Source organism: Amblyomma americanum, chromosome 4, assembly GCF_052857255.1.
Source record: "Amblyomma americanum isolate KBUSLIRL-KWMA chromosome 4, ASM5285725v1, whole genome shotgun sequence".
NCBI classification, from domain to species: domain Eukaryota; kingdom Metazoa; phylum Arthropoda; class Arachnida; order Ixodida; family Ixodidae; genus Amblyomma; species Amblyomma americanum.
In genome coordinates this window covers 153158335-153184703 of record NC_135500.1, presented here as the reverse complement: position 1 = coordinate 153184703, position 26369 = coordinate 153158335, and positions in this window count along the sequence as shown.

The following is a 26369-nucleotide window of genomic DNA, read 5'->3' as shown; positions in this document are numbered from 1 at the left end:
GCTATGGAGTAGAACAGGGAAAGAACTGCTGCCTTTTTCAAAGATCACATAGAAATAGAGACACTCTTAATCATTGTAGAAATATGATAGAACACAGGTTTGTTAAAAAATAAATCATGTTTGTGAAAAACGTTTAAGCGTGTTAAAACGCGAAAGACTACACTAAAAAGAGTTCCTCACTGCAGGATACTTAATTGGATCCTCTTTGATTTCCTCACAGCTGCCACTAAAGCAACAATGCAGGCAAAAATTGTTCGATGTTAACCAACGGCAGCTTCCAATAACGTAAGAACACATGAGTATGAAAATGGTTGGTTTTTGCACATTTGTAAAGTAGGTTTCATATAAGGGCTATATCTTAGTGTGCCTTCAATAGGCTACTAGATATCGACTGACTAGAAAGTACACAATCTTTTATTTGCTTATGCTGAAAATATATTCCTTTATTGCTGAGGACTTTCAAATAGAACCGGCGACTGGACTGAGAAAAACAAAGCCAGGTGGCGGCACGCATCAATGTAGCTCTTCCTCCAAATCATCACGCCAACTGTTACAACTCGGTCCGTATAAATCGGTTCAGGAGGAAAGCTTGGCCGCGATAACTTCTGTGTCTGTGCACTTTAAGCGAGATTTGAATTAAAGATTGTAGCCGCCAAGTCAACCGACTCATCTACTGAGCGAGGTGGCAGTACACTGTGCATTGCATCTGGATAACTGCGGAAAGAGGTGATGTCGCTTGCTCCTCTGTGTTGCCGGGGTACGGCTTAGCTCTTTGGGCCATTTTAACTAGGCTATTTAAGCACGTAGCCGCTATATATTTTCAGCTCTTTCTCTATATTGTTCTCAGCAATTCATTAAAGAAGTCTATGTAAATTAATATTCCTAAATATTGCACATTTAGTAAGGATTGAGTTAAATCAGCGCTTGTACTCATGCAGAGGTCTATATGTAAACATGATTGGTGCCAGTCCTTGCGCCTGCACTGACCTATCACAGGGCCAAAATAAGTTTACCACTGAGCCAAGTAGTCGCAACACCAAGCTTTGTCCGAATTTCCTGAAAAGCTTGTGCTGTTTTGAGCCACCGCAACTTAAAGCACTTCCGATATTAAACAATATTAGCAACAGGTAGCCTCGTGCTCGTTGTAATGGTTGCACCGGTTAAGAGGATGCACCATATTGCTTAACTAAATGAGAAAGCTGGAAGAACTGACTTGTAAAATTTAGTTCTTATGAAGCGACCATGCACCGTGGAAACCACGTAAGCCCGTTACGTAATAAACATTTTGAGCTGAAATTTTTTTTTAACCGTGAACATATCCTGTGGTGGTACATAAGAAGTACGACATTTATAATTAAATTTAAGAAAAGAAAGTAGCCTTCGTAGAATACATTGCTTCATATGAATATATGACAATGCTTTATAATCAGTAATCCACAAATACGTGACAACATTATGAGGGCTCAGAACCGAGCAAAATATGTGACAAACGCTGCTCACGTTATGAGAATATCTTGTTTTGTGCGAGTGGTGTGTTCGGAATAAACCGCGCAGTGACGTTAGAAAAGAAAAGTAATGAAAAAATGTCTAATTCAGCCGGGAATCGATGAGTTGAGATTTTTTTAGAGGTCACTGCAGGTTAATACAGATCCAATAAGACGCATGAAAATGTTGCAAGCAAACGATTAAGCTCAAAACTGCTGGTGTGAATATTCTCCTTTCATATCGCCATGCATGTTGCTTTTCTCCATTCGACAAATGGTACTAATGACTTGACAGCTGAACACAGTCTCAGAATACTGAAGTGAAAAGACATTCTCGCACATTGTGAGTACCACCTTTGGATGTTTTGAAACAAGAGGTTGGTTTTTCCGGAAAAATTAACCGATCCCGTCTAGTATTTTAACCTTTCCTATGTCACACAGGGGGCGCTGTCTTCTTCAAATTTGCCATTCGTCAGTTTTATCCACCATTCAATTCCAAGAAATTTATGCTTCGAAGCCAAATGCAGTGTTTAACCAGATTTTATTGCAAAAAGTAAGGTAATATTTGTTCGGTGGTAATATTAGTTGATGAAGACGACGATGAGCAGTGCACAGAGCTTGAGTATGCATATTTTTTTCCTTATTAGTATTACTTGATAAAGACGAAGATATGCAATGCACAGCACGGGAGTGCGTTATAGTGAGTAAAGTGAGTAAACACGAGACGTGATCTGCTGCAGAAGCCGAAGGAAGGAATGAAGGCTGCGGAAGGAAAAGGGAGCCGTTCTGAACGGCTGTGTGTTGAAATGCTTCTAGCTGGAAACACCGCATCTGCCGTTGGTCGAGGCCTCCCGATACCTGAAGTTGCCACGGACTCGTACAAAGTTGTCCTCCCTCGAGTACCTACCGGTAATGTTGTCCTCAACACCGTCTTTCTGCATGCTGACCTCAAGGGTCGCCCATACCGTACTCCCGACTTCCGAGACGCGCTCGCGCAGATTGGGGACCTCCGTGAGATTTTGTGTATTGGCCAGTACCAAATGAGCCATGTTTGGGTGGTTGCCTGCGAGAGCAGTTCCTCAAAACAGAAGCTTATTGACAAAAGATAGTTCCACATCAAAGGTCTAAAATGTATCGTGTTTGACCCGGACACCATAAACGTGAAGCTTAAGCTTCTTTGGCTCCCGCCCTATACGGAGAACCGGATGATTTTGAAGCTTTGGAGCCTTTTGGAACTGTACAAACTATCGAGCGTGAGAAGTGACAATGCCCCGGAGCACATGGAAACAGCGAACCATGAAATCTCGCTCACGCTTAAGGACGGGGTGTCAGCCAATACAATTCCTCACACGCTCAACGTTTTCGGGGTACAAGATTTAGATGTGACCCCAGGCAGGCCTCCGCTGTGTCTTCGTTGTAACCGTGTGGGCCATGAACGGCGTCAGTGTCGCACGCCTCGATGCACCCAGTGCCGACGCTGAGGGCACACAGTAGACAACTGTGTTATGAGTTATGCTGACAGGTTACGCCAAGGCAACTGGTCACATAAGGATGAAGTGGTGTCAGAGCACATTATGGATGTGTCGGCTGTTGTGGAAGCGTCGGGTGAACTGAGTCATGAGCTCCAAACAGAAGATGAACCAAAGGCTTCTGCACCGAATAACGGCAAGGGCCCGCCTGCAAGTACGAACAAACAGGAATCCCCGTCTCCAAACCCACCAGATCCAGGTCTGCCCAGGTCTGCTACTTTGAGTCCTGTGCTTGCTGCTCAGGAGCCACCTGTCACCCAACGATCACGAGAGCAGAACGCCGCTGCTGCAGAGTCAGTGGAGGCGCTTCAGCCAGTGAATGGGCAACATGTCTCCTGTTCCGGCGATGCCCCTTCAACGCCGGAGTGCAGAAGTGTGTAGCCTCAAGTGTCAGCTTCTGGCGTGTTCGGCACCCCGTCGGCTGTCAGCGTGGTTGCCAGTGACGTGGCCCACTCGGCTTCATGGGCCGAAGCCTTGGCTGTCTCAGAAGAGGCGATGGACAGCAGCGCACCTTTCAAGCGTCCCGGAGATGATGAGGTGTGTGTCAATGGCGATGTGCAGAAGGCACCTGGTGTGGTGGCATTGGGAAGTGTCACCTCAAAACGCAGCCTTGTCCCGACTTGACGATGAGCAGCGTGCTGTAGTGAAGGGACCTATCACTTTAGACAAAATTTAATCTGCCATTTCTGGTCTGACGGCTCAGAAATCTCCTGGACCAGATGGCATTACTAGCGAGTTCAATAAAACATTTACCACTTGCCTAGTGCCTGTTTTGATGGAGATTTTCCAAGCTTCTTACGATGTTAGTTTTTTGCCCCCCACTTACTATTCTGGGGATACTATATTAATTCCAAAAAAGCACAGATTCAAATCGGTTGAAAACAGTTGAGAGATATCGTTCAATTTCCCCCTGTAATGTAGATTACAAACTTCTTGAAAAGGTTCTTTGCAATCGTCTGCAGCCAGTTGTCACTCACTTAATAGGCACGCATCAGGTCTGCTGTATCAGAGCCCGCAGCATCCAAACCCACATTCATATTGCACGTTCAGTAGTGGAGACAGTGTCAGGTGAGATCGGACAAGTAGCTTTAATTCAGGCTGGCCTTGCCAAGGCCTTTGATAAAGTTCGTCACGATTTCTTCTTTGCGGCCACAGAGCATGCAAATATTGGAGATGTTTTGCTTAGGGGCATAAGACTGTGCTATAAGTAGTCCTATACAAGGCTAATTGTTAACCAAGAGCTAACCAAACCTATTTCATTGAAATTATCTTTTTACCAAAGCTGTCCCTTGTCGCCTTTGTTGTTTGCCCTATATCTTGAACCCCTTTGCCTCAGTATTATTAACTGCACATCTATCCGTGGTTTCTCCTTGGGGCAGTGTGAAATTAAGATTTTAGCCTATGCAGATGATGTCGCCCTCTTTTGTTCTGACAAAAAGAGTGTGCTTGAGGAATTGCATTTGACTGAACAGCTTTTCGAGGTATCAGCTGCGGCTCTTAATCTACATTAGTCCAGGGGGTTTTGGTTGGGCCATTGGGGTACAACACCAAGTCATTATGGTGGCATAAGCTAGAAATGCAGGCCCCTTCACTACCTAGGGGTTCCTTTTCACCAAATTCGCTACAGTGGCGCCGACTGGGATTTTCAGATAGTCTCCATGAGGCGACAAACCCAGACTTGGATGGGTCGGGAACTATCAGTGTTTGCGCGGGCTCAAGTCTGCAACATTTTTTTTATTTGCAAAACTTGCCTATGTGCTGCAGGTTCTCCACTGTGCGGGGAAGAAAGTGCAGGTGATACACAGACTATTTGCTACGTCCGTATGGCGTTCCAAATGGGAACCCATGCGTCGCGATAACTTATTTCTTTCTCTAGAGTCTGGTGGAATCGGTCTTGTTAACGTATTCATGCCTCAGCTTGTCTCGCGTTGTTTCTTTTTCAAATCTTCAAACCACCCTTTTTTTAGTAGCCGTGCTTATTAGGCGTCTCAGTGCCCATTTGCCTTTCCTATTCGCAGCGACGGAACACACTCGTGGGGGGCCTTTATTTGGATTCCTTAAGGAAGTTGCTGACACCTTCAATTTCCCCACTGTGCGCTATTCTTTAGACTACTGGTATAGCGTCTCCAGAAGACAGATGACTCAGACACTTACAGAGTATTTGTTCCCTGTACCGTTGTATCGGCAGCCTTTTCTAGAGTTCCTTGACACCACTGTTTTAAAACATGTTAGGCGAATGTACATTTCTTCTGTCGTGAAAACAGTCTTCTTTAAATTGCACACGTCAACGCTGCCTGTGAAGGCATGGCTTCATGCTAAGGAGATGCTTGCGCCATGGACGGTGGATTGTCGCCTGTGCAATACACCAGAGACAATTGGCCATTGTTTTGTTCTGTGCATTCATACTGCCTTCTTCTGGGATATTTTACAATGAGCAGTTAAGAAGGACATTGACATCACACCCTACAGTATTCGTTTTTCCCCGCGGAGAAAAACAGTGCTGTGCCATATGATCTATTTATGTTGCTGAGACTATTTAGCCTCTGGAAGAGCCGCATGATGGGCCGCCACGCCGAATCACCACGGTCGTCGAAATATTTGTTTCGCGAACAATGCGCTTTGGTACGGGGAGTATATGCTGCCCTGCAAGAGCCGCCTAGCTAGCTCCCCTATCTGGATGCATGCGTGTGCCTCCCAGACTTTTGATGCTTTGGAAGGAGGGTTCATGCAGGGGTAAGGTGGCGTGGTGTTTTGTAACGTAAGCGTGCTTAGACTTTTCTTTTCGGCACTATTTCTATGCAATAAAGAAAAAAACTGCGGCGATAGCACAGTGCTCTCGTGCGGTGGTCAGCTAAGCCTATCTGTTCGCTTCGTCGTGGGTTCAAATCCCAGTCGCGGCAGTATTTATTTTATTTATCTGTGGCTTGACCAACGTCATCCTCAAGTACAAGCTGCACACAAACTCGGTGAGCCGGTTGGACCTCTTGAAGTAGTGCTTTCGCAATAAAAGGAGACATTAATTTGCCAATGATTTGGACAGCAGTTTTCGTGACCAATTCTTGCACTCATGTCGATCGTCTCTCTGTAAAAGCACTATGTAAAGAACATTATTATTCTCCCATCAGAAGGGCGAAATCAGCCGATCCGCACTTCTTTCACCACACGGTCGAAAAAAAAATTGCGCTTTGGAAACTCTCGATCATCATTATAGGCCACATTAAAGACACAAAAGTGATTTTCTCATTATCAGTGCTTGCTTGCCCGTCGGGCATTTCGAATATCCAGCGATTACGATACAACCTGATAGAAAGCAATCAGTTCACGTATACGTATGTCGAAGGCTTCGGAGCAAATAAGAAAGGATCATAGAGATCCGGAACCCAGAAAAAGAGGGTAAAGGGAAACATGAATAGGATACAGAGGAAAACAGAGAGACTATAAAACTTGTCGCTTTATTGGTTTGTATAAGCTGCCTGAGCAAACACGATAAGAAGATTGGTTGGCCGCCAAGACCTTTGCTCGGGAGCAGCCCTGCAATAGTGTAGAAGTAGGCCTAGGCGCGCGTCGTAAGTCACAGCTGTTGGCGTCTCGCGGAAGAGAAACGTCGACTTCGTAATTGCCTCACGCGGAGGAGATGACGCCGAAATAGGAGGAAGAGGAGGTAAAGAATGCAACGGAATCAATGCAGCGAAATGGGAGGAGCTGTTCTGAAAGAAACGCTTAAGGGTGGCAGGGGACGATGAACGAAGGCAGAAAGAAAAATGGCTCCCAAAATGATCCCGAACACAGGCGCTGACAAAGGAACGCTTTCAGACGTAGCAGCAGGCCGTGTAAACACACTGAGCTGATATCCGCTACGCTGATGACGGGATCGAGACGTGGCGCAAAGCCTGATGGAAGTTAAGGCATTCGGCGTAGAAACTATGTTTTGAGTCATTCCTCACTTCGAAACACTGCCTTCTGAGTTACTTCAAAAACCACTGACAGCTCAAAATTTGCAACGAATCCATGCAAGTTGGCAACAATGAAGCGAAAAGTATATATCAAGGGAGCGCAAGTACACACTGGAGGAAAATGCGGCCAGCAGGCGCAATGCACAGACAAAAAAAGAGGTAATGAAGTTTCACCAGACAGAAGAACACTTTTTTATTCCGTAGCATATTTTTGCCTGAGGTGATATTTCAACGTAACCATAAAAAATCATATTTTTTCTCGGGTAGTGCAAGCAGTGTTAGGTGCTGCTAGTACCAACTCTATACTAGAGGAAACGATTGGGCAGGCGTTAAGCACAATCGGCAAGCCGTTGAGGCACCTGGAAATGGAACCCAGCTGTTAGGCTTGGCATTATTCCACCAGCAGAGCGCGGCCTTGCAAGTGAAGGTCATTCTGCATTGCAGTGCCAGTGGAACCACTTTTTTTTTACGAAGTTGATTGACATCCTAGTTGAAGTGCCTGCGGCATTTGAAAGCCACAGCACTGAGGGACCTACGATTCGCTACCGTGATCTGCTTCCACGCACTGCTAGTGTGCAAGAGCTGATTGGTTCCGTGTACACAGCTTGCCGGCACCTGCTTTTCCTCTGCCTCCTGCTGATTGGTGCTGATGCCCACGCATCTGTGTGGGCGTGTTGTCCCTCCGCTGTTACAGCGACAGACACGAAAGCGGATCGGCAGCGGCCGACTATAGGTGCAAAGCATGTTTCACGGGTCTTCTGGAACGAAGCCCAAAAACTTTCACCAAGGCAGAGAAATGGCTGAGCTGGCCTGTGTTGCTGTTAGACCCCAATCACTGTAACTGCAGTACAATGAGTTGTATACTCTTTTTACGTTTTATAATTGGCTTACATTAGGAATCCCGATGCCATGTATGCAGCACAAAATTCCTTTCTGGCTCTTTCGGAGGGCTGTTAAAAAGAACTTCACGAAAGTCAAACAAGTGATGTTTAAATGTCCATGTGTTGTTCATTAAACTCTACGACTCACAGTTTAAGCACCCAGCTACTTAAGCTATTTCCTAACCGTACGCGCAACAGTTTACATGCGCAATATTTATCGGTGGCGCCAATTTCACCGGAGCCGTTTGGTGCGGGCTTGGCACCCCGATCCCTGGCGGGGAATTCTTAAATGTTTTTCTTCCGTGTTTTTGATTCCATGAAAGAGTGCTTTTCTCTGCAAATAGAAATTAAAACATTCCCACTGATAAAATATATACTCCGACAACAACGGGCACCCATCCGGGGACAGTTGTATACCGAATTTGGTAGGAAAATAAAACCCTCTGGGTTGTGGTGTAGAAATAAACCACACTTACATAATAGGTAAACATTGTATACATTCATTACTAATCGAAGCGTTACCATTTCGCACCGCAAGCCGAATTATAGGCCCACCTTGACCACCGAAACGAAGCAAATTCCGTTTGGGACGCATCTTGAGGGGGTGCAACTCGACAATGGTTAAACGCGCATCGTAATTACTCTGATCATGGCACTAAGCGGCGATCTTTCCGCTAGGCGGCGTGCGTGCACGCGTAGCCGAGCATGGTGGCAATCCACCCCGTTTCAAAGGGTATTACATTCCGTTTCTCGAGACGAGCGGCGTGTTCTTTTTCGCTTTCTTCAGGTAGTGGCATTTAAAAAAAAACTGGTATTTTAAGAATCGGGGTCAGAATCTTGCCTTCTCCAGTCTGCAATTGCTGTATTTGGGGTGTATCTCGGCACACGGGGTCACTCTGCCATTCGTAAATAACTGTGCATTAGTGCTTTTTAAGTGAAATCCAAACATCTAGAATATGTCTGCTGGATTACAGATGTGAGTCTTCTCTAATAGAAACATTGAGCTTTACAGTGTTTCCACTGGTATTGTGATTTTGAAGAGACGTTTGCATTTAAAGCGTTCAGCACATTATTACTACAAGAACTATGCACATCAGTCAGCTTAGTAACAAAAGACAGCAAAAAAGGATAGCGGTTCTCTTTCTTTCTTTCTCCTCTCCCTGTAGCATGAATACAGAAAGAATTGGAACTGAGGCCTCCTCCTACTCTCTGGCAGCATCCCCTTTTAATCAAGGTGATGCCTAGCGCCAGCTTACCTAGGAAAACAATGTGCATTTTTATTTAGGCGCAACTTCTAAAACAACAGTTGAGCGCCCGTTCCCGGGCTTCGCTTTGAAGTAGTATGCCACCTTTTATTACACTCTGTCATGCTCTTCCGTAGTCATCAGCGTAACCGATGGGTGTGTTAACTACCGGGAGGGCGTAATAAGGGAGTAATTATTCTCTTATTACAAATCTACTCCACCTGGGGGGGATTCCCCTATACATATTGCCACCTAGTGTTGCCAGGTGGCGCAAGCTGTCCGCGAAGACGATGAGGTTGCGATCGTGCTATCGTGGATCGGCCGCCATTACCGTCTCCTCTTGCCGACTCCAGCTGTTGAAGCGTCTCTCCGTGAGAACTCCGTGACAATTTGGTGGAGCCTGCTGGGTACGAGTATCCCATGCAAGAAACCCCTCCAAGGAGCCGTGCCGCCAGCCCTGCGCCGATTGACACCCCGGTACACCGCTTCAGCCGGAGGCTGCAGGGACTTTCACCGGAGCTTGGACCACTCGCGACAGTCATGATGCCAGCCACCGGTATTCTCACGCAAGCTGCCGGTGCTACACCTGCCCACTATACCTTGCAGACCCCGCGGGTTCCCAAGGCCTTCCACGGGGACCTTTTCGAAGACGTGGAGGACTGGTTCCTTCACTTCGAGCGTGTGGCTGCTTATAACCAGTGGGACGACGCCGCGAAACTAAGAAACGTCTACTTTAGCCTAGAGGATGGCGCCCGCACGTGGTTTGAGAACCGTGAGGAAGTTCTAACTTCCTGGCGAGAGTTTCGCCGTCGCCTGCTGGAGGCCTACACCAGCGCGGATCGCCGCGAAAGAGCGGAGCGGGCAATCCAGTCCCGCGTCCAGCTACCAAACGAAAGCGTACAAATGTACGTCGAGGACATGACGCGGCTCTTCAGGAGAGCTGATCCTGCCATGCCTGAAGAGAAGAAACTTCGGCACTTAATGAGAGGCGTCAAAGAGCAGCTGTTCGCAGGCCTCGTGCGCAGCCCACCATCTACAGTTGCTGCATTTCTTTCGGAAGCCACAACGATGGAGAAGATCCTGCAACAGCGTTGCGCCAGTTACGACCGGCCCGTGCATGCTGCTGCAGTCACATCATCGTTTGCCACCATCGGACAGCATCCTGATGATTTGCGGGAACTTATTCGCACAATCGTGCGTGAGGAGCTTCACAAATTTTGTAGCCCGTCGCAGCCTGCGCTCGGTTCCATCTCCGCTCTTGTACGAGAGGAGGTGCAACAGGCGTTCCGGGGCCCTGTTCCTGTGGTCGACGTACCACCTCTGCCTGGGGACTACCACCGTCCGACGTACGCCGAAGTTGCAAGGCGTCCGGCTCCCGCTTCGCCGCCACCAATTCACGCCACGCCTCAAGCCCCGCGGCCCTCTGTGCAACCGGTGCAGTACTTCGAGGATCGTCGAGCACCCCTCCGAAAGGCCGACGTTTGGCGTACACCTAACCGACGACCGCTCTGTTTTCACTGCGGAGAGCCAGGTCATCTTTATCGAAATTGTTATTACCGACGCATCGGCATCCAAGGCTTCCGCACCGACTCACCGAGACCCCGTCAAGGTGAACGACCCCCTGAAATTGAAGAATTCCTTGCGGACCAGCGCAATCCATCCCGAGCGCAGCGGCAGTCGCGCTCACCCTCACCGAGGCGCTCTTCCCCGACACCTCCCGGCTTCTCGCGAGCGGCACCGGGCCGATCGCCAAGTCCTCGTCGGGAAAACTGAAACCCGCGACCTTCGGGGGCGAGGTCGCTGGGGGGCGCTGTGCTGAAGACCTCCCGTCGTCGCCGCTACAATCCGACAAAAACCCGCCGACGCCATCACCAGAGTTAAAAAACCGCGTTTCTTTAGAAATACCCGTTCTTATCGATGGTCGCAGAGTAAGCGCATTAGTTGATACCGGGGCCGATTATTCGATCTTAAGTGGACAACTGGCGACCATTCTGAAAAAAGTGATTACCCCTTGGCCTGGCGCGCACCTTCGAACTGCCGGCGGTCATCTGGTTACGCCCAAGGGTATGTGCACTGCTCGCGTTCAGATCAGCAAGTCCACGTTCGTCGTCAGCTGCATCGTCCTGGGCGAGTGTTCTCGGGACCTAATCCTCGGCATCGACTTTCTGCGGGAGTATGGAGCAATTATCGATCTGCGCAACCGAATCGTCATGTTTTCCACAGAGCAAGCCGCCGAACTCGACAACTCCTGCCAACGCAGTGCCGCACTTCGCGTTTTCGCCGACAGCGTCACACTTCCGCCCCGTAGCAGTGTTTTGATTGAAGTCGCCTGTGCTGAGTTGCACGACGCTGAAGCAGTCGCCGAGGCTAATCATTCGCTCCTCCTGACTCAAGGCATCTGCGCCGCTCGAAGCTTACTAACAATTCGCGCTGGCCGGTCTGCGATCCTTGTTACAAATTTTTCTCCAGAGCACCGGCACCTTTTCTCTGGAACTGCGATCGCTACCGCTGAAGCGGTTGTGGATGTTCCGGTCTGCTTTGCGTTCGCGGCAGCGGCCCCTGACGACCAATCATCGCGCGCCACTGACGACCAATCTGTTCCGAATGTCGACATCAACTGCAACCTCCCCGAAGGAAAGCGCCTGGCCTTAGAGCACTTGCTATTGGAGTATAAACAGTGTTTCGCTTCTTCGTCGAAAGTTCGTCAAACGCCCCTAACGCAACACCGGATCATTACGTATGACGACGTTCGCCCTATCCGCCAGCAGCCTTATCGTGTTTCCGCCAAAGAACGGGAAGTAATCCAAAAGCAAGTTCAGGAGATGATTGACGACGGTGTAGTTCAACCTTCCCAAAGCCCGTGGTCTTCGCCTGTTGTCCTTGTTAAAAAGAAGGATGGAACACTTCGATTCTGCGTGGACTACCGCAAATTAAACAATGTGACTAAAAAGGACGTCTACCCGTTGCCCCGCATTGATGACTCCCTGGACAGATTACGGCGTGCTAAGTACTTTTCATCCATTGACCTGAAGAGCGGTTATTGGCAAATTGAAGTGGACGAACGGGACCGCGAAAAAACTGCCTTCGTTACACCAGATGGCCTCTATGAATTCAAAGTGCTGCCTTTTGGCTTGTGCTCTGCGCCAGCGACGTTTCAACGGATGATGGACACTGTCCTCACCGGCCTCAAGTGGCAAAGTTGTCTTGTATACCTGGACGACGTTGTCGTTTTTTCAGAAACTTTTGAACAGCATCTCGTGCGCCTGCGAACTGTCCTCAGAGCCCTCCATTCCGCTGACCTTACGCTGAAGCCCCAGAAGTGCCACTTCGGTTACACAGAGCTCAGGTTCCTCGGTCACGTTGTGAGCGCCGACGGAGTTCGACCCGACCCCGACAAGACAGCCGCCGTCGCCAATTTTCCTACTCCGACTGACAAGAAAGCTGTCCAGCGTTTTCTGGGTCTCTGTGCATATTACCGACGGTTTATTGCGGACTTCGCAAAGATTGCAGAGCCGTTGACGCGCCTCACCAGGAGCAACACCTCCTTCGTTTGGACAATAGACCAAGAGACGGCTTTCTCTTCGCTCCGCCAACGCCTTCAGACATCTCCCGTTCTTGCACACTTCGACGAAGAGGCCGACACCGAGATCCACACCGACGCCAGCAATATCGGTCTTGGAGCTGTCCTTGTCCAACACCATGAGGGCATTGAGAGAGTTATAGCCTATGCTAGCCGTACTCTCTCCCGCGCCGAACGCAATTACTCTACGTCAGAGAAGGAATGCCTTGCTGTCGTATGGGCCACCATGAAATTTCGCCCTTACCTTTACGGCCGCGCATTCAAAGTCGTAACCGACCACCACTGCCTATGCTGGCTGGCTAATTTGCGAGACCCGTCTGGACGATTGGCCCGCTGGAGTTTACGGCTCCAAGAATTCGACATTACCATCGTATATAAGTCGGGCCGTAAACACGAAGACGCCGACACGCTGTCGCGTGTACCACTCGACTCTTCCGGTCCCGAAATCGACGACGACAGCGGTTTCCTCGGTATACTTAATGCATCGGACATAATAGCCCGGCAGCGGGCTGACACGGACCTCCGACCGCTGATTGACAACCTTGAAGGTCACGCCATGCCTCTACCACGACACTTCGCTCGACGTCTCGGCTCTTTCTGTTTGCGCGAAGGTATCTTATACAAGAAGAACTCGAGAGGCCAAGAAAGAGCTTACCTTCTGGTACTTCCGGCCGATCTTCGCGCCGACATTTTATTGGCATGCCACGACGAGCCCACTTCAGGCCATCTGGGTTTTTCCCGGACGCTCGCCAGGATACGCAACATGTACTACTGGCCCGGACTCTCGGACGATGTCCAAAGGTACGTAAAAAGCTGCCGTGAATGCCAGCGCCGGAAGACGCCACCGCTTAAGCCGGCGGGTTTTCTCAAGCCCGTTACTACACCCCGCTCTCCGTTCGATCAAATAGGAATGGACCTTCTCGGTCCTTTTCCGTTGTCACTCTCAGGAAACAAGTGGATCATAGTCGCTACTGACTATTTGACTCGCTACGCCGAGACCAAGGCGATACCCAGTGCCACAGCTTCAGAGGTCGCCGACTTTTTCATGCAAAACATCGTCTTGCGGCACGGAGCCCCTTCGTGCGTTATTACCGACAGAGGCACAGCGTTTACAGCGCAGCTAATCGACCATATATTTACGTTGAGCTGCACTAGCCATCGCAAGACCACAGCTTATCATCCGCAGAGCAATGGGCTAACCGAACGCTTAAACAAGACCATTGCGGACATGCTGTCAATGTACGTAGACGTTCAGCACAAAACTTGGGATGAGGTGCTACCGTACGTCACATTTGCGTACAACACGGCCCTCCAGGAGACTACACGCTTTACTCCCTTTCGTCTTGTATATGGACGTGAAGTCCAGAGCATGCTTGACGCGATGCTACCATGCCTCGATGACGACCAACTCGAACCCGATGTTCATGAAATTGCCCAACGCGTTGAAGAAGCCCGTCAGCTTGCCCGCGTACACATCGGCCAGCAGCAGGGCACTGATGCGCGCCGTTACAACCTTCGACACCGACAGGTCGACTACAATCCCGGTGAACAAGTTTGGGTGTGGACACCTGTCCGCCGCCAGGGCTTGTCCAAGAAACTACTCTGCCGGTACTTTGGCCCCTATAAAGTGCTACGGCGTATCAGTGATGTTACCTATGCAGTGGTTCCCGACGGTGCCGCGCAACCGAGACGTCGACAGCCCAACAGCTCTGACATTGTGCACGTTGTGCGGCTTAAGCCGTACTATGCCCGATAACGGCTTAGCGGCCCTCCTTTGTGACTCTGTGTGTGCTCCGTTTTCCTGCGATGCCCTTCTTTTTCGGAGGGGGGAATAATGCCACCTAGTGTTGCCAGGTCGCGCAAGCTGTCCGCGAAGACGATGAGGTTGCGATCGTGCTATCGTGGATCGGCCGCCATTACCGTCTCCTCTTGCCGACTCCAGCTGTTGAAGCGTCTCTCCGTGAGAACTCCGTGACAATATGACTTACTCGGAGGGTGGTTAAAGTGCAAGAAAGAAACTATGACCTGAGCGGAAAAATGCGTAACCCCTGAGTGGTTACCACAGGAACTATGTAGAAAGTAACTGTGGAAGGAGGAAAGTATCGGGAGAGCGGAGGAATCCCCAACCGAAATATGGCTACCCAGGGTGGAGGAGAGTATGTCGAGAGGGTAAGAAGGCTAAACCGGTCGGTGGAGGGAGCTTTATGGCGAGCGCGTACGAAAGCGTTACCAGAGGATGATTAAATCGGTAAGCGTCCGGAAGGTGGTTACCGTGGAAGGAGCAGGGCATGGCGGAAGCTGAGAACTCCCCAACCGGAGGATGATTAAGGTGGAAGAGGGACGGTATGGCGAGAGCGTGTGAACACACAACCGGCACGTCGTTGCCATTGGAACCAACCGGGCGGTAGCTACCCTGGAAGAAGAAGGAAGGTTTCTGTGGAAGGAGGTCCTCTAAAACCTCGCCTCTATCGAAATGCGACTGCCGCGGCGACAGACAGTTGCTTAATTTTGCTGATTACTACGCTGAAGTTACAGCTTCGCAAGGTATCGCTCTTGATTTGGCTTGCTTCAGGCGTACTGCTGCCGTTTGCTTCTAAAGTAACACAACGCCGCTTGGGAAGTATCGCACAGCGTTTATCTCGTGACCTTGACGCTTATATGCCTCAGATTATGCAGGCTGGCACTGCCACCCCTGTCAAGGCGTCTAAACGCTACCTTCTAACTGCGCATTCGGATCCCCATACGCCTCGACTCCAATAGCCACATTATTTTGTATTCCGCTCAGGTTGTTTGGGGTGTGTTCTCAGCATGTTAACCCCAAATTTCTCCTAACGTAGAACCTCCTGCGTGAATTATAAAAGCAGTGCGACCGTCCTGATTGCCGTGTCTTACACGCTTGTATGTTAGAATTCTACTAAGAACCACCCCTACGCTCAAACTGAAGACAACAATTTGTTTCAGGTACATCTCTTTGCCAACCTCTCGCCACCAATGAGCGCTTATAGGTTCTATACTGAAACAGTGATCTTCCGGGGCCTTAACTGATAATTCCCTCAATTGAACGCTAAAATCCTTTTTCCGGCTCTTTTTTACACCTATTTTTACTGTTTTTTTGTGATTTTTTGTTCTCTTGAGAGCGACTTCAGCTTCTCGTAACTATAGATATTCCATCTGACTTCGACAACATAATCCATTTTTGTGAACATCACTGCCAGAGGCCAATTACTGCTGACACCCGGATGTAACTTCACACTACGCCGCAGTTTTGAACTGTTGCTAATTCAAAGCAGTCTTAACTATTACGAAACCTTGGTAGCAACAAGCAAGTGCAATAAAACGTAGCATGGAAGGAGACTACCACTGCTGTACGGCAACCTAGTTTTTTCTCATGTTCCTTCTTGGTAATCGGATATCACTCATATGGTTGCTGGTTGGTCGGTTCTGGTTGTTAAAGGTTTTTGCTCTCATCACGCATTTCGCCTTTGGTACCTTTGACGAGGTTTTGGTCTTAAATTCTCATTTTCCACCTTTTTTTTTCCACGTTTCTTGTAAGTGATCTGGTATCACTCCTCATTCGGTTGTATCGTTTTCGGTTGTGGAGGGTTTGCTTGATCTTGATCGTTTGATTATCATGCTGATGGAGAGCTGTTTGTTTTATTTTTGTTTGCATTCTTTGGGTCTTTCTTCCGGATTGTCATGATAAAATATTTTACGTGTTTAATTATGGTGCTTCATGTATTGCATCTTTTTCACTGATCTCTTGTACTGCGTGTGTTGGCTTTGTGAATTTTTGGCGAATGTGTAATTGCATTGTTACGGTGTGTTGGCTTACAAAAAGGCAAGTTTGACGCGAAATAAATTTTAGTTTTAAGTTGGCATTGGTCGTGTCGTGTATGTATCTCTTTTGCCCTCGTATTTCACGCTGTTTTCTTTGTGAATCATGAACCAACTATCCCGAACTAGAGTTCTTCCTTGGGGATGTGACTGGGTTCCACTTTGAATGAAATTTCTAAAAAGTCATAATAGGGAAGTATGAGTTCAAACGTAGGCGTTGAACACAGCATATCGACTCAAACTTAACATTACCCTGAAATATACTCGTAAAAGTTGAATTAGTTCTTCAGCTCTCCGAAACACGTAGCCGGTCTTCAAAATTTAATTTCAGCCAAGAGGCGCGAGCTTCAAGAACAAATTGACGCACTTCAGGTTTCGCTTTCATGCAATTTTCATGCAAATTTAATTTAGGGTTAGAAGATACGCCTCGTAAGCCAACGTTCTCGCCTATAGATGTCACAGGGAACAGAACATGGTTATCATTATTCCGGCAAAAAAAGTTAAGGAAAATTTCTCCGAGCCGTGACCCAGGAACTCTTTGCTGCGTACAACATCAGAGAGAGCCTTGAGGCTTGTGTATCTCGAAGGCGCACGACTAGCTAAACACGTTACGGAGACCCTTCCGTAGTTGGCAAAACCGAGAGAAAAAGCGCACCTTACCTTGTTTCCGAATTGATGTCCCCGTTCCCTGACTCCTCTTACTCCCTGTTTACACTGAGCATTTATGTATATTTTCTTCCCGCACCAACAACCCCGACCTACAACAGTGCCTGGCGGGAATTCCTCGGACTAGGAGATAACCTGGTGTGGCGCCATGAAGCTGAGCGAAGGGTGTTCATGTAACCCCCCGCCCCCCCTCCCTTCTTTCCCGTTACTCCTCCCTCTGGGATCACGGGCAAAACTCGACCGAGGTGAAATTGAGTTTGGGGCGGTTTCTGAAGTCTGCTTCGTACACAACCTTGCCATTTTTGTGCGCGCTTCCCACTCAGTTGTCAGTGCTGTTAACTCAATGTGATGTTTGGAGCGGTTCTTTTTTTGGAATTTGTGAAATATTACTTTAGTATAGAGCTTCCTTTAACCTCTTCAAGTTCTTGCGGACGCAGTTCCATGGTTTGCCAGTGAAAAACGTTTCCACGAGGAAGGTGCTTGGATCGATGGCTTCGACGGTGTAGATTGCACCAGAAACTCAATTGGATCTCTGCGCCTTCCTCTGGGTTCTTCTCAATCTGCATACCTGGCTGCATTTTGCTTCCTCTGGGCTTCGTTTCGCCAGTGATATCTGATTCCGTATGCAGGTTTCCTCGCGTGTTATTAGGTAGCAAGACGTATTGCTCTACACGGGAGGATGAGAAAGAGAGACCGTGCGGTTTATTCCGAAAGTTACGACAAGAAGGTCAGAGAAGCTTCTCGGTCGGCTCAAATTTCCCAAGCGATGGAAACGCATACACTTTACAACACAGGAATAATTGATTGCGCATAATGCAAAACTGTGAAAGACCGAAAAGGTTTAGAATAACTAACAAGCCACACTTGGGTTTTCACGATAAATGTGAGTAAACAAAAGCTTTAAAAAACGGAGCTAGGCCTTAAAACTGAGTCAGTGCTTGACGATATGAGCGCAGTGAGGGAAGTGTATCATCAACGTCTTTTCACGTTTAATACATTTTTTATTTGAGATGTTTGCCATTAGGCATAATGAGAAAGGGAGAAATAGTTACAAGAAAGATTGTAGACAGCCTGGTTTAAAAAGTGGCAAAAGTTCTCGATAAAGCAATTATCAAGTGCCCACTTCTGATAGTCGCCTTCAACGTCCGGTCCCATCGAAGGTCTACTTTCCTTAGGAAGCGTCGTCTCACGGAGGCTGTAGCCGAGCAAGTCCACAACAACTGTTTTGTGTCACACAGTTCAGACGCAGCACCACAATGGGGACACTTGTTAATTACTTGTAAACGTTTGTCAGGCCACCGATGACGCACAGAGGGAGTCAAAGCCGCTACCCGAATCCGGCGCATAGATAGCTCCTCCTCCCGAGTGTTACTACGGGGGAGAGGGTGCGAACACGGAGGAATTAGAGCGCGTGTTAGCTGACGCAAAGCTTGTTTCTAGGGAACATGGGACAATAACGGATCTGCATACATAATACATTTAAATTTTCTTGTAACACTTGAAAAAAATACAACAAAAATATAACTTTAGCGGCCTTAATGTGCCTGCTTCTAAAGCAGTTATGAAAACAATTGACTTTTAAGTGCATTGATACGGCAGTGTTGACAGCGTCGGGCTGTGCGTTTAAACCATAACGAACGCTTCTTTGTTCTGAAGTGAGGCCAAGAAGGGAGGGAAATGTTTGTTACCTATATTGCTGAACTTCCTACTCTTGGAACATGAATACCTAATCCGCGCTGGACGGTACGGGAGTGAAACAGTCTTCACGGTATATCCGGCAATCACCCTGGCCCGGCTTTCAATCCCCTATTATCAGTAGCCGATGATACCTTCGTAAAGTTCCTGGTCGTGGCTTCATGGCTCAAAAAGTACAAGTCGATTAAGCCGAAAATCTAGCCTAATGATTAAAAAACTTGGACGGTCATATAACTTATCGTTAGAGGGAGCAGAAAGAGCTTTGAAATGTGCCTTCCTCGAGACAAGCAAAGAGTTCATTACAAGGCTACTCTTGATTAGAATATTGCAGCTTTCTACCTTATCAATCAGCGTCGGTAAGGAATAAATTTAGGTTTTATGGCGTTTAAATGGTCACTAAATAATGTGTTTGATGTTGGCTATAATACGCTTGCATTATGCAAGGTATATCCCACCGAGCGTTCATGCCTTGTACAAAAGTCAAGAGCGAGCCGATCGTTTACAATATATTTTTTTTAAATTCGCGCTTCTACGCGCCTCGGGATGACCAGCGGTGCCAGGCTTTCGCTCGAATTCGTGCGCAACGCGTCATTCAGCGCTAGTTACGTCAGCAGCGGAGGGCTGTAATTGGCTGGCCGTGCCAACTCTTTCTGGCGTCACGCAGCAACCGTGGCCGCGGACGGAAGCTCCGTCCCCAGGGAACTCCCGCTAGAGTCGGCAGCCGTCCGAGGGGCAGAGAGGGTGGGGCCTTCGGAGGAGCGCCGACACATGCAATCTGCATACCTGGCTAGAGGGCAAAAGTGACGAGTGGAGTGAAAAGGGCGCAAAAATGCAAAAAAATGAAATGTTACCTGCAGATAACACCGCTTCCACAAAAATCATTAAAAAAAAATCTTGCTTGAGGATATTTATTAAGCGGCCTCTTTTAACATCACAGGCATACCGCAACATTATTGAGAGCCCCTTTTAGAGCGCTTTTAACATCCGAAAGCGTCTCAGGCTGTGCGGGACGCAGTAATGGAAGGATCCACAAAACGTCAGCCAACTGGGGCTATTCAATGACCACTGACATCGCAGAGTACACGGGCCTTTAGCATTCCGCCTCTATGTAAATGCGACCACCGCTGTCAAGTCCTGCTAACGTCTTTCGGGTCCGCCGCCGAGCACAATAACTACTGAGCCAGTTGGGCAGCTGTTTGAGAATAAATTCTTTACAAGATGAGAGCGCAGGACGATAATGCTTTTGACACGTTATTTATTCAGCCAGATTGACTGTTGATGGTCAGCGCGGCTTAATTTACCTACCAGATTTCCTAAGCTGGTACTCGCGCGTTACCAACTCAAAACAGACCAGTCCAGGTTAAAGGGGATACAGCAGAAACAGTGTGTTACAACTGAGAGCTTTATCAAAACCAGTGGAATCTCATACATAAAAAATGTAATGTGAACAACAAAAAAAAGGAAAATCGAAAGAGCATATAGCTGTACACGCAGCTTGAGTATGCAGCAGGGTTTGTAACATTAACAAAAGAACAGACCATCTTGAGAAAACGCGATCCGGGCCCCATGTGGAAAGTGATCTGTGTATTTACGAACATTTAGTGTGCTAACAATCACAGCAATACAGACCGCATTTTTTTACGATTCTTTATTTGATTGGGGTAGTCATTTGTGTGTTTCTTTACACCATTAGCGCCGTTGCTTCAGTTACATGAGAATGCTCCTGGTTCTGGTTTCTTTTTTTGTTGTTAAAATTCACTGGGGATCTGCAGGACGTTTTGCGCGTCAATGTAAAGTGCGAGCGGGACACAGCATTGTCTGCACGATGGAGAGAGAGAAAAAAGAGAGCAAGGCGTGTGGGTGGAACGTAGCGCAACCATAACCTCCGCGGCAGAATATCGGGAAGCCCTTGGGGCAACGCATAGCTCTCTTTTTTATGTCCCTCTAGAGCCAATCTCCACTTCATGAAACTGAACCCTGGTCACGCCCCAGGCCACCAGACCTAGGCCACCATGTCTAGCCTGAATCACCATAGTCAAGCCGCCCCCACCACCTCGAGCCTCCAAACACTAGCGGTTTTCGAGCCTTCGTACCCGCCGCGCTGGGTCAGTGGTTGGGGCGCTCGGCTACTGATCCGGAGTTCCCGTCTTCGAACCCGACCACGGCGGCCGCGTTTCGATGGAGGCGAAACGCTAAAGCGCCCGTGCGCTGTGCGATGTCAGTGCACGTTAAAGATCCCCAGGTGGTCGAAATTATTCCACAGCCCTCCACTGCGGCACCTCTTTCTTTCTTGAGTTGGGTTGAGTTGAGGTGTTGAATGCTACAGTTTGGATTAGCCTTGCTAATTCTGCCGACAATCGCTCCACCGTAGCGTCCCTTCTATGTTAATAATGACCTAAAACCTGTGGCATCTACTCCACTATGCGCACAGTCTCTTATAATAGCACACATTCCTCTCCCGCAGTGACCATCTATGCACACAATCACTCCACACAGTTCACATCACAGTCCACTCCAGAAGTCACCATCTCTGCACATATTCAGTCACAGTAGAACATAATCCATTGTAGTGAGACAATCCATACACACATTCGCACAAAGTATAACGTAGTCCACTCCAGAAGACGCCATCTACGCAGACATTCAATCACAGTAGGCCATAGTCCGTTCCTGCTGTCACCTACTGAGACTCGGGAGCGCTACAATCAAGAAAAGGGGACAACACCACATAAGAACACCATGAGGCACGAGCGCACGTGAGGCCAGCCGTTACGACGTTAAAGAACGTGGGGGAAAGAACACTTCCTTGAGGCACACCTCGTGATATTACCCTTTCGGTGCTTAAGGTACCCCCTAACCGTATACGAACCACACGATCACTTATAAACTTGTAAATGAATCTTAACACATGGCCCTGTATGCCCATGCCTTGCAAACTGTTTAGAATTGAGCTCTGAAGCACGTTGTCGTAAGCTTTCGCAACGTGAAGAAAAATGGCTAAGGTGGAAAGGCTGAAAGCTCTCTGGTGTTCAATGTAACTAACCAAGTGTAAGACGCGATATTGGGCGCAAAGACCTCGGCGGAATCTTGTCATACATGTTGGCAGTGCCTTGCTGTCCTCAAGCCACCACGATAAACGTTCTTTTATCAGCTTCTCCGTCAACTTAGCTGCACAGGAGGTTAATGACACAGGGCGATACGAGGCAAGGGACTCCGCTCTTCAACTCTACGAAAAAAAGTCGCCATTCACCACCTCCTTTCTGTGCGCCAGCGTGACTAACAGCCTAAACCCCCCTCCTCCTCCCCCACGCCTTTCGCGTCACAGCTGTCGGTCCTTTGACCCCACCCCTCCCCTCCATACTTAAAAACGCTAGCTACTGCCCTCAGTCACCCCTGATGAACGAGCCGAGTCGGCTTCGAAACGTCGGGTTAAAGCAAAAAGTTTTGGTTGTAGATGTGCAGTTTATTATAAGGGAAGGTCCGCCATGTCTTTGCAAGGCTTCAGTACTGGAACTACATGTGCCACCTTCATGACGGAGGAACATCGCCAGTCTCCCAAACTCGATTGATGAAGTTGAGGACCTCCTTCCTGAGTTACAAGGGCAGATTATTCAGCATTTGATTGGTGATGCCGTCGAGACCTGGTGGACACCGGCGCCGCAGGCCACTCAGCTCAGTGAACCGGACGTCCATGATAGGCCTAGAGGAAGCAGTTGGATTATATATATCCATTCCAGAATTAGCACGTACGAGTGCGTCTGCAAATTCCTCTGCCAAGCACGCAATAGGTTTTTCCTTGCGTATTGCAAGAGCTTCAAAAGGCTTCGCAGGGCAAGATTCTCCAGCAAGGCTGCCAATAAGTCACCATATTCTCATCATCGGTGAGAACACAATCAAACTAGCGCGGAATGAGGCCCATTGCTACCTCTAGAGCTTGTTCGTGTGCTGTCTAATGGCAGAACTCAGCCTATTGGAGGTCGTCTTCAGTTCCCTGTCGTCCTTCTTCCGCATGAGTTGGCGCTCCGCCCTTCTCGCTGCGCAAAGGTTCCTGAGTTCTAAATCCGGGGCCCGAAAATGATCAGGTAAATTGACCGTCGTAGTTGCTGCCAGCTTACTAGAAATCATTTTGTCAATAACATCACCAGAAACACGTTCTAGGTGCTCTCTGTACTTGTCCCTGTTGACCACATTGCTAATTTTAGGACCACGCATACGAAAGTCGGCAGCACACACAAAAATCGGGTAGTGATCACTTCCCATGCGGTCAGGCGCTGTTGACCAACTCACGCGGACGTCAGGTGAATGCAGTGTCAGGTCTATAGTTGTCGCTGAGGCTGGAGGCCGGAAGAAAGTGGGGCTTCTGTCATTGGCAACACATACGTCCAAACTGTCAATAACCTCTACGAGTTTGCGTCCATAGGAATCCGTATTCCTGTCACCCCAGACGGCATGAAGGGCGTTGAAATCACCGCAGATGATTCCAGGAGCTGGGCAGCGGTCGCAGAGCTGCTGTAGAAACAAATTGAATGCTACCTTTTTCCGTGGGGACACGTACACGGATGCAATAGAAATGGTTCGAAAGCCGAGCTGTATTCTCACAGCCGCTACCTCAATGTAATACGTGCAAAGATCGGCAGGGCTTACAGAAACATGTTTAATTTCTCTTCTTATGTAAAGCGCAACAGTTCCTGCAGGAGATGACTTTATGGTGCAGTTTTTATGGGCGACATATCCAGTCAAACATCTCCCGCTTCGCAGGCCAGCTTCTGACAGGGCCAATACTGGAACACAAGTCTCTTTCAAGAATAGTTTTAGTTCAGCTAACCGACTTAAATCCCAATGCATTTTCATTGCAATATGAAAGGCACTTTTTGTGAACATTAGATCCACGAGGTTTAACGCCATTCATATTAGATTGCAAGGAAGTTCACTGCGAACGTGGTAATTAGGGACTCAAAAGAAAGCAACAGCTGTTGTATGTTCTCCAGGTTACCAGGCGCCATCGCTGGAACATGTGAACGCAGGGCCCCAAACAAAACATGAAGAAGGTCAGACATACCTTGACCTTTAACACCTTATTTTGCGCAACACACTCACTTACAACATCGACAAAAGATGCAGACGGGGACACACTCTTGGACGCAGTAGCTGGTTTTTTTGTCTCTTGTGCATATGAGAGTCCCCCTTGCCATCGAGTCTGGCTGTGATCCGGTCGATCAGGAGCATGGATACTTTTTGCTGGAGGTCGAACAACCGACTCGGACGCAATGAACCTTGGCGTCTTGCTGGACTCAGGTCTCTTAGGGACATTGTTGGGTAACGCAAAAACATTTGACTCCAACACTGGGAACTCCTCTAATCCTGGGACAGGCGTCTGAGTCGGTTGGGTTTTGGGACCAGCAATAAAGGATATTCAACGGTGCAGAGCGCTCACGCGGAAGGGGCAGCCTCCGAAACTCGCTGGAATATCACCACCGCAATTGGCGCAAGCAAAATCTCCTTGCAGGTTTAAAGTTGTGGTCGCCTCCGCACCGCTTACAGCGTCGATCCTTTGTGCAAACTTTGGCCACATGCCCAAACCGTTGGCATTTAAAACACCGTGGAGGAGCTTCAGTGAAATGGGCGACTGCGTGTTTTGTGAATGCCTGATCCATTTTTTCGGAGCGCTCTGAGTTTTTGGCGAATTTAAGCACGACAGAGTTGGTAGGTTTCGCAGCCCATTCTTTTTCTGGAGACTCCACACTACGCATGAGTCGTTTCAGGTGCATAACACCTTCAAGTAGGTCGCGTTCTGGATACCACTTTGGTACAACCTTAATAACACAGGTGTTCTTCATGTAGGAATGGGGCAACCGCACGTTAACTTTGATTTCACCAATCTCAGAGCACTATTTCAAATATTTCATCTGCTCGTCCGTCGAGACATCCAGCTGAAGAGCCCCATGCATGGTGAACCGACTACAAATCGGAGCTGATCCCAGCAGTGATTGAATAGCCGCGAAAAGTAAGACGGGATTCCTCTCTCTTAAATCAACCCCTTTCTCTGTGGGCTCAACCGAGATCCCAACCGGGATCCGGGATCCCGATTCTTCGTTGCTTGCAATTACTCACTAACTTGAAGCCCTCATTGTCCACGTCAGCCATATCGGCCACTGACTCGTCACCGTCCACGATCGTTGACTCAGCCCCACTAAGCGATGAGGCCTCAATGGGCGGGTTGTCGTCTCCATGTTCGGGTCGCTCCACGGCCTGCGAAGCCATGGCCACCTCTTCCGAGACAGCCTCCTTAGATTGGCGTGGTCCCTTCAGGCTTGCCGGCGCCGGATCTTCCCATAGGGACAGTACCGCCTTGAAGATGCTGCCATCCACGAATATTCGAATAAAACCAGGTAAATTAGGTCAAATTAGCTAAAAAAAACAGAGCTGAGGCGACAGTAGGTCGAACAACGTCTCCCTCTTATTGTTCCTCTCCTCTCTTTCTTCTTTCATTCCATCCTTTATCCCTTCTCTCAAGGCGCGGTTCAGGTGTCCGCCGATATGTGAGACAGATACTGCGCCATTTACTTTCCCCAAAATTCATTTTTTCTAGCTTTGTTCGCAAAGCCGAAAGTGCTGGGCTAGTTTAGGATTACATGTGTGATCATTCCAAATTCCGACGTTCAACGCAGCGAAATTTATAGCGGTAAAAATATAAAAGATAAGAAGCACCGCCTTTAATACTCGTGCACAGTAAGAGCAAAAAGAAAAGTTCAAGCCCTCATTATTGTGGTCCCAAAGTGAAACTCCACAGTTCAGAAGGCGGAGCTGCACGATAGCGTGTACTTTCTGCAAACATTGCTATTTGCATATGTTTTACGCAGACTTGTTGGATGACCGAATCTGGAGAACGGTGAGGTGCAGAACGCTGCCTCCGAGGCTGTCTTCTCGTGGGAGCGGGAAGCGTTGGTGCGTTCCCGGCAATCCCGATAGGTTTTCCGGGGCCGTGGCTGCAAATCGAAGGATGCCAGCATAGCAGGGAAAGAACGAGAGTGATTTCCGCTCTGCTGCACGCACGTTCCATTTTTTGCCTGCTGTTCTGACCAAAGTCGGCTAGTGGGATCCGCAAAATCCTTGCAGTAACATTTTGTTCTCATTTGAAGATTGGATTAACCTTTTGAAGGCCGCATTACGAAGCAGTGTTTCAGAGACAAAAATTCTTTTTGACAATTTACACTTTCTACAATAACAGTGAAGGAAAAGGAGAAAAACAAAGTCTTTGCATATTCTCTTCCATGTTGCATTTATTTAACATTGGCGTACCCCCTTGTATATACAGAATCTTAACGCCGTCGGAAACAACTTTCATGATCGGGGCAGTGCTAATTTCTTTTCTGGCTCTCTGAAGAACACCATAGAGCTGCCTGCAGTGTCTCGGCAAATTATAGAGGAAAAAAATGTACAGAAAACCATTACGCTTGAGAAATGCTGTCTTTCCCAACGCGAGCTGAATCCCATGCAGAGATT